This window comes from Sapajus apella, unplaced genomic scaffold, assembly GCF_009761245.1.
Source record: "Sapajus apella isolate SASKATOON/1434 unplaced genomic scaffold, GSC_monkey_1.0 scaffold59, whole genome shotgun sequence".
NCBI lineage: Eukaryota > Metazoa > Chordata > Mammalia > Primates > Cebidae > Sapajus > Sapajus apella.
Genome location: NW_022436999.1, coordinates 11237129 through 11250497, shown reverse-complemented (window position 1 = coordinate 11250497; position 13369 = coordinate 11237129).

The window sequence follows — 13369 nt, the reverse complement described above, 5'->3', positions numbered from 1 at the left end:
CTTTATATCAGTGTAGGGAACTGTTCGCCAGCTACGTTTCCAGATGTTATCCAAAGGCCAACCTTCCAAGCTGACCTTTATAAGGATAGCAATCTCAGGCCTGCTAAGTCACCTCTTTTCTGAACAGCTTCATTGCATTTGTCACTATTTCAAAAAATTATATTGATCTTTGTGTCTAGATATTGGTTCACTTTTCTGTTGGATGAATCTACCTGGTCAAATGCTATAAAATCTTAATTATCACCAAATTGAGCTCCAGAAAGACTGCCCGTTTATATACTGACTAATGGTATTTGTGGATGACTCCTTCTCCCCATTTTTAATTTTGTAGTTGTCAATTGAATACAGCCTTGACTCTTAGTAGAAAATCTCAAACTTGTGTTAAGGCCAGGCACAGTGGCTCACCTGTAATCCCAGCCCTTTAGGAGGCTGAGGTGGGCAGGTCACTTGAGCTCAGGAGTTTGAGACCAGCCTGAGCAACATAGTAAAACCCCATTTCTAAAAAAATACAAAAATTAACCAGGCATGGTGTGCACCTGTAGTTCTGGCTACTCAGGAGGCTGAGATGGGAGGATTGTTTGAGCCCAGGAGATGGAGGTTGCAGTGGGCTGAGATCATGCCACTGCTCTCCAGCCTGGGCAACAGGGCAAGACTATCTTAAAAAATATATTAAGCAAATGAGAGTTGGTATATGATAAATTTGACAGAGTGCAGTGCTTAAGCAAGTGTTTTTCTTTTTCCTTTTTTTTTTTGTTGTTTTTTGTTTTTTGTTTTTTGAGACAGGTTTTTTACTCTGTCTTCTAGGCTGGTGTGTAGTGGCACGATCCCGGCTCACTGCAACCTCCGCCTCCTGGGTTGAAGCAATTCTCCTGCCTTAACCTCCTGTGTAGCCGGGATTACAGGCGAGCCACTGTGCCTGGCCTTAACACAAGTTCGTGATTTTCTAAGAGTCAAGGTTGTATTCAATTGACAATTACAAAGATTAATTTGAATATAGCCTTGACTGTATTCAATTGACAATTACAGTTAATCTTTGCCTGCCACCATGCCCAACTAATTTTTTGTATTTTAACAGAGATGGGGTTTCGCCATGTTGGCCAGGCTAGTCTCAAATTCCTGACTTCAAGCGATCTACCCGCCTTCACCTTCAAAAGTGCTGGGATTATAGGAGTAAGCCACTGCACCCGGCCACAATAGTGAGCTTTTCATGAGTATATGTTGAAGATAAGGTATGAATCACTTGATAGACATGCTTTAAATATAAAATTGAAGCTCATTGAACAGAGTTCAAATAGAAAATATTTGTGTTTAACAGTGAGTTTTCAAAATTAAAGTATGAAGTCCAAATACTAGTTATCTATTAAGCTATTTATATTGCCAACTTGGTTTTTTTTTTCATGAATTTCTTTTCAGGTTTAAATATGTGGGAATAAAATTATTTTTAACAATTTGAATTAACAAACTACTGAGTTACTCCTTCAGCAGAAAGCTCCTTTTCTTTCACATAGCAAAGTTATTTCACAAAGTTTAGTCTAAGGACCATCCATATTAGGATCCTGGGCCCCCTCCACCACCTCCTGCTCCAATGAATTAGACTTTCTGGGGCAGCAGAAGACGGGGGAGCCTACTTAGCCTCACTTTAATTAGCTCCCCAGGTAATTTTTTTTTTAGTTGCATTTTAAGTTTTGGGGTACATGTGAAGAACATGCAAGATTGTTGCATAGGTACACACATAGCAGCGTGATTTGCTGCCTTCCTCTCTGACCTATATCTGGCATTTCTCCCCATGCTATCTCTCCCGAACTCCCCACCCCCCGCTGTCCCTCCCCTGTTTTCCCCTGACAGACCCCAGTGTGTGATGCTTCCTTCCCTGTGTCCATATGTTCTCATTGTTCAACACCCACCTATGAGTGAGAACATGCAATGTTTGATTTTATGTTCTTGTGTCAGTTTGCTGAGAATTATGGTTTCCAGGTTCATCCATGTCCCTACAAAGGACAAGAACTCATCAGCTTTGATGGATGCATAGTATTCCATGGTGTATATGTGACACATTTTCCCTGTCTAATCTATCATCGATAGGCATTTGGGTTGGTTCCAGGTCTTTGCTATTGTAAACAGTGCTGCAATGAACATTCGTGTGAACGTGTCCTTATAGTAGAACAATTTATAATCCTTTGGATATATACCCAGTAATGGGATTGCTGGGTCAAATGGAATTTCTATTTCTAGGTCCTTGAGGAATCACCATACTGTCTTCCACAATGGTTGAACTAATTTACACTCCCACCAACAGTGTAAAAGTGTTCCTATTTCTCCACATCCTCTCCAGCATCTGTTGTCTCCAGGTTTTTTAATGATTGCCATTCTGACTGGCGTGAGATGGTATCTCAATGTAGTTTTGATTTGCGTTTCTCTAATGACCAGTGATGGCGAGCAGTTTTTCATATGTTTGTTGGCCTCATGTTTGTCTTCTTTTGTAAAGCGTCTGTTCATGTCCTTCGCCCACTTTTGAATGGGCTTGTTTTTTTCTTGTAAATCTGTTTTAGTTCTTTGTGGATTCTGGATATTAACCCGATTGCAAAGATTTTAGATTTTTTCTCATTTTGTTGTTTGCCGATTCACTCTAATGACTGTTTCTTTTGCTGTGCAGAAGCTGTGGAGTTAGATTAGGTCCCATTTGTCTATTTTGGCTTTTGTTGCCAATGCTTTTGGTGTTTTGGTCATGCCAACTTAATTGTAATAACTGTGCCAAGTGATCAAAGCATGATTTCAGTATTAAATATTTACTAAATTAATATTTTGTGGGAGAAGAGGGGTTGTGGCAGTGTATATAAGCATAAGCTGTGTTTTAAAATCACACCACTTCCAGAAATCCCAATATGTGAAACTGTTGTTCAAAGTAGCTAATTAGAATTATAGTAGTATTAATGTTATATTCCAGGTTTACTTGGAGTATCTTAAAACTCATGAATAAAAAGTAGAGTCATAAAGAAATTGCAGCTTATATGGATGCTTAATTAGGGGAATATTTTTTACTTTGAAAGTAAAGTATCCTAATTTCTTCAGAAGAAAGCTACCCTGGGAAAAGTTCCCTATGAGAAATCATAGTGTTGTCTTTTTTTTCCTTCTGTAGTACTATTATGGGTTTTATGTTATAAGCACATCTAAGATCCCATCTGGGTTTATAACCCCTTTGTCTTAATAACTCAAAGTTTTCCTAACTGTGAGTAGATATATTCAATGAGGGGAAACATTCCCAGTTTCTTTAATACCCAATTAAAGTGTTTGTTCCCTAAGATAGACACAGTCGTACCATTTGCAAGCAAAAGGAGAAACAATGAACAAATTTGTGAGCAGAGGCTTTTTCTTATAGAGGGATTTTTCAGAATAGTGGTTTATTAGGGAACTATGTTAAAAACTTTTAAGTGCTACAAAACTATTTTACTAACTGTTAAAAAACATTAAGAACTGCAGAGTGCTTTGGAAATGCAAAAATACAAATGCTAAACTTCAGAATAATTACAGCTAGAAAGTAAGCTTTTGAAAAGTACTTGGATACCAAGGAAACCAAAGTAATTATGTGGTAACTTCTGAAGCGATTTTTTGAAGTCATAATAATTGAAAGCTTACGTGTTTACACAGATCTTCAGATTGATATGAGACCAAGCTCTCATGGCTTAACAACTGAAGGAGACCCAGGTTTCTTTTTTTCAACTTGAATTGGCTACAATACACATTCTCTTTCCAATAACCTATTTTGGTTATGACAAAAAGATTTATGCATGTATAGAGAGATAAAATATCTTTAATTAGGTATCTTTAAAAATGAGCTTTATGGGGAAGAAATTACTTTCATTTTGATGTAAAGAGCCCAGGAAAATAAGCATAATTACTAATCTTCCTAAGTTATCCTTGATTCTTGAATTCTAGTTTGAAGGATGCTTGCTTTTTAAATGCCATTGCGTGAACTCTGTGGGTGCTTAAGTATTCACATTTTCATTTATCTTTTGAACAACTATAGAGTAATTTTCATTTCACATTTTCCTTATTCCCTCTATTAAAGTAAATGTCAAAGCCTAGACTTCAGGTTGTATAATACCTTTTAATGTGGTATTTTTTTATGCCTGACTTATTTATTTTAATGTGCTGTATATTGCAGGTCTGAGTTTTTATTTTTATGATGAATTCAGGCTGCCTCCTCTAAGTTACAAGGAACAAAGGCACATTCACATTATCTTAGATGCTAGAGGCTTATTTTAATACTGATCAGAGGCACAGCTTCTTGGAGAGCTGGAAAAAATGGCTCTTTTTCATGTAGTGAACACCAGCAGCTTAGACGGCTGGGTTGTGTCCTTGCTTTTGAAGTGGATGTCCATTGCTCTGTAGTTCCAATTTGTATCCTCTTATTCATGTGCTGCCTAACTTCTCTGCCCACTTTCCCCTCTGCTGCTTCTCCTGTTCTCTATAGTCCCTGAAAGAGTATCTGATTGATTCTATTAGCTATAATCCAAAATAGAGCTTCCTGCTGGACAGAGATCATTCTGGCTACTGGACTCCCCTTTTAAATTTTTTTTTTTTTTTTTTAATTTTTAAAATGGAGTTTTGCTCTATCACCCAGGCTGGAGTGAAGTGGCGTGATCTTGGCCCACTGCCACCTCCACCCCCCAGGTTCAAGTGATTCTCCTGCCTCAGACTCCCCAGTAGCTGGAATTATAGGCACGTGTCACCATGCCAGGCTAATTTTTGTATTTTTAGTAGAGATGGGTTTCACCATGTTGACCAAGCTGGTCCCAAACTCGTGATCTCAGGTGATTCACCCACCTTGGCCTACCAAAGTGCTAGGATTACAGGTGTGAGTCACCACGCCCCTTTTTAAATTTTTTTGAGTTGGAGGCTTGCTCTGTTGCCCTGGCTGTGGCTGGAGTGTAGTAGTGCAATCTCAGCTCACTGCAACCTCCGCCTCCTGGGTTCAAGAGATTCTCATACCTCAGCCTCCCAAGTAACTGGGATTATAGGTGCCCACCACCAACCTAGCTAATTTTTGCATTTTTAGTAGAAATGGGGTTTAACAGGTTGGCCAGGCTGGTCTTGAACTCCTGACCTCAAGTGATCTGCCTGCCTCAGCCTCCCAAGGTGCTGGGATTGTAGGCATGAGCCACCTTGCCAGCCCTGGCCTCCCTTATGTCCAACTGAAAGAATGGTGGCCCTTAACGAGGGCATAGATCCCTGATGTAATCAACTGTGGACAGTATAGAAGGGTTGTACACCTCAGGACAGGGCAAATTATGGGGAAGGACCCAACTCTGTCAGCTTTCTTCAGAAAGGGTTGTGAGTAGGGCAAGCCTGTAAAAGTTCATAGATTGGTTAGTCTAATCATGGATTTGGTGGAAATGATAAGGATGCTATACGTTACCGTCAATATTGCAACTTCATAATGTAAACAAGTAATGCCAAAAAAATGTTCACTTGACCAGGTACAGTGGCTCATGCCTGTAATCCCAGCAACTTGGGAGGCTGAGGCAGGCGGATTACCTGAGGTCTGGAGTTCAAGACCAGCCTGGCCAACATGGTGAAACCCTATACGTACTAAAACCACAAAAATTAGCCGGGCATGGTGGCACATGCCTGTAGTCCCAGCTACTTGGGAGGCTGAGACGGGAGAATCACTTGAATCCAGAAGGCGGAGGCTGCAGTGAGCCAAGATTGTGCCACTGCACCCCAGCCTGGGACAGAGTGAGACTTAATCTCAAAAAAAAAAAAAATGTTCACTTGACAGCAGCATTGCACAGTAGAAGAGTATTAGACTGCGTGTGTTTGCTCTGAGATTACAATCTGCATGTGAGACTTACTGAAATCTACCTGTAAGTTAGGAATGGATGTATTCCATTTTGTCCTCTTCCATCCTTTGTAATATTGTCATCATATTTTACTGCTATGATATAAACCCCATTATACAGTTATATTCTTGCTTTAAATAAATTTTAAAAATAGGAGAAAAAGGTCTTACATTTACCCACATAGGAACTTTTCCCACTTCTCTTCATTCCTTCATGCGAACCTACGCTTTCACCTGGGATAACTGTCCCTCAGCCTGCAGACCTTCTTTTAATTTATTGAAGCTTAGTTCCCTGGGAGATGAATTCTATCAGATTTTGTTTTTCTGAGTCTTTATTTCACCAATTTTGGAGGATGTTTCTGCTGGATTTTGAATTCTAGGTAGACATCTCTTTCAGCACATTAAGGGTTGTTGCATGTCTTCAGCCTTCATTGTTTCTGATGAGAAGTTTTCATTCCTACACATTTTTTGTGTATAATGTGCCCTTTTTCTCTGACCACTTTTAAGGTTTTTTTTTTTTTAACTTCATTTTCGGCTGTTTGTATGATGTGCCTAGTGCGGCTAATTTTTCCAGTATATCATGTATGTTTTTCTGCACTGGTCTCACTTGCTTCTTTTTCTAGGACTCCAGTTACATGTCTGTTAACTGCCTAATACTGTCCCGTATGTTATTGTGGATTCCTACCATGTGCCCAGTAATTTTTCTCTCTGTGCTTCAGATCGAATGATTTGACTTTAAGTTCATGAATCCTTTCTTCTTTTGTATTCAATCTGCTGTTAATCCCATTCAATAACTTTAATTTTAGATGTAGTATTTTTCAGTTCTAATGTTTCTTGGTTCTTCTTCATGGTTTTCATATCTCCACTGAAATGTCCCATTTCTTCACCAATTATAACCATTTTTCATTTTTTCTATAGGTTTATACTGTAGTATTGTATAGATATTATAAATTTATACTATAGGTGTTATAGGTTTAGCAAATTAGCTACCTTGAAGTCTTTGCTAGTTTCAACACTGGGGACATCAGTATATCTGTTTCCCTCAAAGAGTGTATCTGTTTCTATTGACTGATTATTTATTTATTTATTTATTTATTTGAGATGGAGTCTCGCTCTGTCACCAGGTTGGAGTGCAATGGCGTGATCTTAGCTCACTGCAACCTCCGTCTCTTGGGTTCGAGTAATTCTTCTGCTTCAGCCTCCTGAGTAGCTGGGATTACAGGCACCCACCACCACACCCAGCTAATTTTTGTATTTTTAGTAGAGATGGGGTTTCACCATGTTGGCCAGGATGGTCTCGATCTCCTGACCTCATGATCTGCCCGCCTCAGCCTCCCAAAGTGTTGGGATTACAGGCATAAGCCACTGCGCCCAGCCTGTTTTTCTATTAATGGTGGTTTACATTTTCCTGTTTCTTTCCCTGTCTACTAATATTTTATTGTATAATAATACATGTTAGGGACTCTGGATTCTATCACCTTCCTCTAAAGAGTGTTGAGTTTTGTTCTAGAAGGCAGTTAAATTACTGACAGAACACCATGTACTTATAGGGGCTTGATGGTAGGCTTTGTTAGGGTGGATCTATTCAGCTTGGTCCTTTAGTTTTAGGGCAAATCCCTTAGTCCTGGAAGTGGTCCTTATATCTAAGGTGTGGCCTGTTTGAAGTTTAATGGAAAGTGTGAAGTGTTTGCCACAATCACTCTATTCTTGCAGGGCTTGAACTTGGAACTGAGGAGACCTTTGGGTGGTTAGCTGCTGAAATACTCACTTGGGACTTTCAGATTTCTAGCTGTTTGCCTTAGAATCATGAGGATTTTTGCCTTGCTTGCAGCCAAAGATCTGAGGGGACTTTAAACACACATTTTGGAGTTTCTCTCTCTGATTGCTCTTTTCAGGGATTTCCCATCTTGACTTCTAACCACTCTAACACTCCAAATTGCATTCTCTGACTCCTCAGATAGGTAAGACTATGACATTCTGCCTGAGTCCTACCTGCCCAGTTCCATAAACAGGGGGTTGCACTCAGGTAAACTTGTATAAACATGCGTATCTCCTTTCCAGCATGGAATCCCTTACAGTTCCTATCACAGAAAGTAATTATTAGGTGAAATCCTCCTATCTACCCTGATGTTACTGAACCATCTTCCCTGGATTTGTGCAGGGTGTCTCCTAGTGTACCAAGATTCCACTTAGATTGGGAGTATGACTTAACTCATTTAAGTCAGCCAAATGCTATTTGATCATAATTTAGTGTCTTATTAACATAATGACTTGAAATAAATTGATGCATTTCTGAAAATATGGTAAAAATCCCTGATTTTTCAAGGAGACTGATCTTCCTCAAATGCTAAGCACTACAGAATCAAATTATGTCATTAATTTGCTTTTGGTTGGAAGCTGCAGAGCTTGATCAGGCTAATTACAAATTATGCTATGAGGAAAATATTTTTGTATGCACTAGTCTTTTTTTCTTCCAACTATTTTAATATGAGGTTTTAAAAAATCTTAAGACAGAAAAGAAAACCTTCATATAATTACATTACCTACAGACTAATTTTTAAATACTTTAACACCATACAATTAAATGGGCTATGTTAGCATCACTTGACAAGATTTATTTATTTCTATATTTATTTATTTATTTGCAATGAGGCCTCACAATATCGACCAGGTTGGTCTTGAACTCCTGGGCTTAAGAAATCCTCTTGCTTCACCCTCCCAAATAGCTGGGCCTACAGCTGCCTGCTGTTCTGCCCAGCTAGTTAATCACTTTTAGAGAAGGTAACAGCCATAAGATTTGTTGAACCTGAACTTCTTATGGTGTGTCTGATTTTAAATGAAATGAATTTTGCTAAAGTCTCACAAATGGTTAACTCTTCTGCCTTTATTACATGTTTTAAATAGTTGACTTATCTCTTAGTTTCTTGCAGCATAATTGTTATGTTGATCCTTTTGCTAACTTTATGTGTCATTTTATTGTAGGTGGTTAACTGAATGTATTCTCTCTGTAAATTTTAACAAGTTGCTCATGAAATTTTCCCAGCAGAAACTTTTTGTCTTGCATTTAAAAATGAAATACGCTGTCCTTTATTTAGAGAGCATATGTTTGGAAAATCATCCTATTTATTTGTAAATAAAAATGAACCAACCAGTCACAAGATATAATTTGTCCTGTTACCACTTTTTTAAAAATCCCTTATATTTATAAATATAATTCATTCACAAAACTACAGTTGATAGAATTAGGACCAAATATCTATCTATCTATCTATCTATCTATCTATCTATCTATCGTCTATCTATCTATCTATATCTATTTATTTGAGACAGAGTCTTGCTCTGTTGCCCAGGCTGGAGTGCAGTGGCGTGATCTTGGCTCACTGCAACCTCTGCTTCCTGGGTTCGAGTGATTCTTCTGCCTCAGCCTCCTGAGTAGCTGGGACTACAGGTGCACATCACCACGCCCAGCTAATTTTTGTATTTATAGTAGAGACAGGGTTTCACTATATTGGCCAGGCTGGTCTCAAACTCCTGACCTCATGATCTGCCTGCCTTGGCCTCCCAAAGAGCTGGGATTACAGGTGTGAGCCACTGTGCCTGGCCTAAATTGCTTTATAATGTTTCTGGATCTCCATAATTGAAACTTAATTTCCTCAGAGAAGAAAATGAAGAATGTAGAATGACTCCTTAGAGTTGTCAAGTCAGAATCACCTTGTTCTTTGGTGGATTTAAACACTTTTTCTGATATCAAGTTTTCATAAAATGAGGAGACTATCTCTAGCAATTTTTAAAGGCTGGGTGACTACAGGAAATGAAACCAGGCAGGTGTAGCCTTCTAGGAAGCCCTCGTTTGGCCTGAAACTTGTGGTGCCAAGAGGAGCTAATAGCTCCTCTGGTCAATAGCTCCATCCATTTAGTTTTTAATTTCTATTTTTTCTGTATCTAAGAGTTTAATTTATATCTGTCTTTTTTTATATTCTCTCATTCTTTGATCAGCTTTTCAATTTCATCTTTTATTTCATTAAATGTTTCAAGTGTAATTAATTTACATTCTGTATATTAATTTCAGTATCTGTAATTCAACCAGTCAGTCTATTATTTATTGTTTTGGTGATTCTCACTCGTGGTGATTTGTATCCTTGTATTTGGTGATCTTTATTTGGAGCTCACATTTTCTTATACTGAATCCTGCAGACTTAATTTGGGATGCTCTCCTTTAGAGAGGATTTATGTTTGTTTCTTCAGTGAGCCAATAATACTGTTGTTCTGGTACCTCTAAAGTCCTTTGAGTCCTTGGAATCTCAGGTTAAGCTCCAGGTTGGATCTTTTGATTTCAGGAGTTATTAGGTCAATTCCACTTCACTGATTTCTACTCTACTTGCTTAATATCTTGCTGCCTCTTGCTCTGGTTTCAGCTAATTGGTTTGTTTTTCTCCTTGGAGATTCAACTACTTTCTGGTGAGCACAGGAATGTATTAACATTTTTTTGTAGTAGTATGTTCAGAAGGAATGAGAAGGCCCTTTGAGAATATCTATCCATCATACTACCCAAAGTGGGAATTATTCCTAGTGGGTATTAATTTATCAGAAGAAGAAACAAAGGCACAAAGATGGTATGTAGTACACTCCAGATCACAGAGCTGGTGAGTGGTGAGGCCGTTATTGGAAGCCACGTGGTCTGGCTCCAGAGCCTACACTTTTAACTACCACACACAAGTCTGAATCTCAGAGGATATTGCATAAGTACTGCAAATAATACATTCGTGCAGAGCCCTCATGAATGGGATTAGTGCCCTTACAAAAGAGGCCCCAGAGAGACCACCATGTGAGGTGACAGGGAGAAATGGACCTTCACTGAATCTGCCAGCTACTTGATCTTGGACTTCCCAGCCTCCAGAACCCGGAGAAATAAATTGCTATTGTTTACCAGCACCCAGTTTATGGTGTTTTATTATGGCAGCCCAAACAGACTAAGACAGTTAGTAAACGAGGACTTAATTGTAGAGAATTGTGACCAGTTCACTATCTTCGTGGAGGATAAAAAGAAGGATAAGAAGACTTTCGAAATGGATATCTTTAATTAGACATGAGTAAGAGTCATTCATATAGAAAGTTTGTTAACACTAAATTTGTTTCCTACTGGCCGAATTCTTAGCATTTAGTGGCTTTTGATTGTAGATAGAGAAGATTGAAGCAGAAACTCCCAGGTGTGAAATTTCAGGTCTCCAGGCAGTTTTATTATTCTGTGACCAGCTGCTGCTACCTGAGCTAGAGGTTCTCCAACTTTAGGCTGTGTTAGAAACACCTGGTGAGCTAATATGCAGATTATTGTGTCCTATTGCTGGCTTCAGATCTGGTAAGTGTTGGTTGGGGCTAAAAATCTGCATTTTTAACAATTCTCCAGGTGATTCTGGACCAGGTAGTCTGAGGCTCATATGTGGTAAAAGCTGGCCGAGGCTTGTTTTGGCAAGAAGAGAGATTTGTGGCGATGCATTCCTGGGTCCCTGTTCTCCCCTCCTCTAAGCATACTTAACCCTAGGGTGAGTGTGTTTTGCTTGAGGCTGTTAGTGTTATTTCCATAATTGTGTACTTGTGAAATGAAGTGATAATACATATACATTTTTGGGCTATTTTCTGAAAGACTACTAAAAAGTCCTTTTTTTTTTTTTTTTTTTTTTGAGATGAAGTCTTGCTCTATTGTCCAGGCTGAACTGCAGTGGCGCCATCTCGGGTCACTACAACCTCCACCTCCTGGGTTCAAGGGATTCTCCTGCCTCAGTCTCCCAAATAGCTGGGAGTATAGGCATGCACCACAGTGCCTGGCTAATTTTTGTATTTTTAGTAGAGATGGGGTTTTTATCATGTTGACCAAGCTGTCTCGAACTCCTGACCTGCAAGTGATCCTCCCGCCTCGGCCTCCCAAAGTGCTAGGATTATAGGCGTGAGCCACTGTGCCCAGCCTAAAAAGTACTTTTAAAAAATAGGCTTTACTTAGTCATAAGAAAAAAAATCAATAGAGTATTCACACATACAGCTTTGAACAACAGAGCCATCCATTGACCTATTTGTCTGCCTGGTCTACAGACTTACTTTTTTCTGAGACTGGTTATTTCCACACTTAATTCTTCTAAATTTCTCCCTTATAGACTCCTTACCTACTTACCTTGCCTGTACATGTTCAGACAGCATAGGGGCAACCTGTAGTGGGTGACAGGCAACCATAAACCAGTGGATTTCTGGATTTAGGTTACTGAATCTCTCTAGTGATTGTTGGAAATTTAAACATCAAACCTAGACCCTACCTTCCACCTTTCAGACCAGAATTCCACCTGATTAGCCCTTTCTTACTTCTGTTCATTCTCTATATGACTTGCAAGAGTTAAATCACAACTTAATCTTATTATCTAATGGCTACTTTTAAGGTCCTAGAATTTTTATTACCATAATGTCATATTTGAATGTTCTGAAGTACTTGAGTTCAGAGGCTTAGGAAATATACATAGATATTATTGCAAAGAGATATAGACACTTAATGAAACTCAAAGATAATTTCTATTAAAAACAATAAAAAATGCCTCTCCTTTGGTGTCAGGTAAAATGCTCAGTAGCTTGCAGGCCACATGCATAGCTAAAATAATTTTTCCATTTTCACCTACTGCAACAAGGAAAAAGCAGTAGCTATTTCAACCAAAAATAGTCTCCACGGTGATGCAGAGCCACCCAGCATGTGGCTGCAGCCCTTCGCCCTGCCTTGCTCTTATATCTTGTTTATAGCCGGAGTGTTGATAACGTCAGCAGGATGTGGTCATCAGCCAAGGGTCAGAGAGCCTCTATACAGTGGTATGTTTAAAAGGTCTTTGTCCTGCCTTATTCTGGAAATGAACTTAAGCAACGTGGATGGTGATATCTGAATTATTATTATGGAAAATAAGTTAGAAGAGCCCTGTAAGAATCATAAATTACCTTAGCTGAAACTTTTTGTTTGTTTTGTTTTATTTTTTGAGATGGAGTCTTGTTCTGTCGCCAGGCTGGAGTACAGTGGTGTGATCTCAGCTCACTGCAACCTCTGACTCCCTGGTTCAAGCGATTTTCCTGCCTCAGCCTCCTGAGTAGCTGGGATTACAGGCACATGCCACTATGCCCAGCTAACTTTTGTATTTTTAGTAGAGACGGTGTTTGACCATGTTGACCAGGATGGTCTTGATCGTTTGACCTCTTGATCCGCTGCCTCAGCCTCCCAAAGTGCTGGGATTGCAGGCACATGCTTGGTGAACCACTGTGCCTGGCTAGCTGAAATATTTGAAATGCCATTGCTCAGTCCTGCCCTTTCTCTGTCCTGATCTGTATTATGTATATACTGTATTATGTACTATAATATGTATTATGTATGTATATCATGTATATTATGTACAGTCCCAAGAGCTAACATTCACCCAGCCCACCTGAGTCTGTCCTACTACCTGTCAAGGCTTCCAGGCCCTGGGCCCCTCAGCATTCTCCCTCCCCACTCGTGCTGTGGCTTCACTCATT